The sequence below is a fragment of the Charadrius vociferus genome, unplaced genomic scaffold, assembly GCF_000708025.1.
Source record: "Charadrius vociferus isolate BGI_N301 unplaced genomic scaffold, ASM70802v2 scaffold321, whole genome shotgun sequence".
In the NCBI taxonomy this organism is placed as follows: Eukaryota; Metazoa; Chordata; class Aves; order Charadriiformes; family Charadriidae; genus Charadrius; species Charadrius vociferus.
The window spans coordinates 1,286,197-1,288,225 of NW_009646934.1; the positions used below are offsets into that span (position 1 = coordinate 1,286,197).

Here is a 2,029-nt window from a genome sequence, read left to right on the forward strand (position 1 = left end):
AAAGAGGGCTCAGTTTGGTGCTGCTTTGTGTTTCTCGTCTGCTCCAGCGAGTGATGAGAAACACGGCCGCCTGCTGGAGCGGGCACTTTCCACCCGCTTTTGATGTCGGGGAGAATACGGAGAACACAGTGGGAACTGTAGGAACCTACACCATGGGCCGCGATTGGCCCCGTGCAGGCGGCTGCGGCCCTCCACGTGGTAAAGCACCCACAGCCCCCCCGGCCTGCTGGAAACCCGCTTCATTAAAAACACCACCCTGCTGATAACCCTTCTGCCGGCTAATTAACCTGTTCAGTTGTTTCCCTGACATCACCCAAAATGCCGCTGCTCCACGCTTGGGTTTGAGATGTGCAGCAGGAGGAAGCCGCCCGGTCCCTTCCTCCATCTGGGATGCTGAGCATCGAAATGGGGGTGCTGAGCATTGAAATGGGGGTGCTGAGCATTGAAATGGGGGTGCTGAGCAACAAAACGGGGATGCTGAGCACCAAAATGGGGATGCTGAGCGATAAAATGGGGATGCTGAGCACCAAAATGGGAGTACTGAGCATCGAAACGGGTGGAAGGGTGTCAGAGAAGCCCTGCGTTGGCTGTAGCCCAAATGGCCCCCGGCAGCCGAGGGTGGGGGGGGAGGGAAGGGGGGGAGGAGAAGGGTTTGGGAATGGGGCAAACAGAAAATCCCAACCCGATTCACCGAGCAAACTTCCCAGGCGCAGCCTTTGTCCGCCCGCCTTTCAGCGTGCGCATGGCAACGGCGCTCGCCCTAAGCCATTTCCTCCGGGCAGAGCCAAGAGAGAGGCGATGACAGAGGCACAGCCACCCCACGCTCCTCCGTGTCCCTGCGCCGGTCCCCATCCCAGCCTGGCCTCTCCGGGAGTCACTGCTACGGGCATTTGGGCTCATCCTGTGCTCCCAAGCGATGCCGCCGTACCCACACCGCCGGAGCGGAGGAGGACACGTATGGCGTGGATGCTGCGGTGACGGTGGCACAAGGAATAGTCTGAGCAAAAGGTTTTTGACCCCACTGCCCGTCCTGGCAGCTCAGGCCAGGCACGTCCCCAATCTCTCCCACTCCTCACCCAAACTTTCAGCATTTCCCCACGTGAACATCTCTTTGGGGCCTGAAGCGGCGGGACAGAGCTGGCACCGGGCTCTCTTGTGGCTATTGGAAACGTAACAGCGCTTCTAACACACATCACGTACGGCTTAAGCAAGGTGCCTCCCTGCCTTCGGACACCCTAGGAAATTCTAGCAATTAATTTCAACCCCCATCTCACCGTCCCAGTAAGGGAGCTGCATTTTGAGGGCTTTTCCATGCGTGGCCAGGGGGTCTCCAGGAGGACGTCGGGTGGGTATTTCCCTCCAGCCACCCTCTGACCTCTGGCAGGATGCCGGAGCTGCCCGCGAACGAGCTCACATTAACACTTTGGGCAGTAAACGGGGCTGAAACACCCCAAACCCAACCAGGGATTTTCCTCCAGAGCGGGGATGACGCAGCTCTGCTGCTGTGGGGACTGGGGAGGCCACGGCTTTCCAGGAAAGCTGAACTGAGCATTCCCGTGCCAGGATGGAACCCCTGGTCCCACTCCCACCGTGCAGAGCAGGTCCCCGGCACAGGGACATCGGCTCCGGAGCCTCTCAAAACACGGCCAGCATCACATCCCTGAAACGCGCACCTCCATCCCGGCACCTCCCTCGCTGGGCTCTCGGCCCCGAGGTGGGAGACGGGTTTTTAGGGTGGACTGGGGGGGCTGTGGGAAGGTTTCCAAGCAGAGAAAGCGGGGGGGCAGCACGCACGGATGTGCTGCTCTCTCTGAGCAAGGACCGACTCTCCGATGACCACCCGAAATCAATGGAAAACATCCCTGGAATTTGGGTTGGACCCTAAACGGAAACGCCAAGCTACGCGAAACATATAGAGTCCCCGAGCAGCCTGTCCTCCCCTGCCCTCCCGCTCCTCAAAGGGCTTTTCCTCCGGGATGGGGCGGCCGAGCATCCTACCCACCCACCCAGCACCCACGCTGGCGGGCGG

The 2,029-nt window shown here is 60.3% G+C and overlaps 1 protein-coding gene across 1 annotated transcript in view; it reads right to left on the reverse strand.

Moving 5' to 3' along the window:
- ARSG (arylsulfatase G) overlaps positions 1-2,029 on the reverse strand; it is an 18,963-nt gene that overhangs the window by 9,740 nt on the left and 7,194 nt on the right. The window lies entirely within an intron of this gene.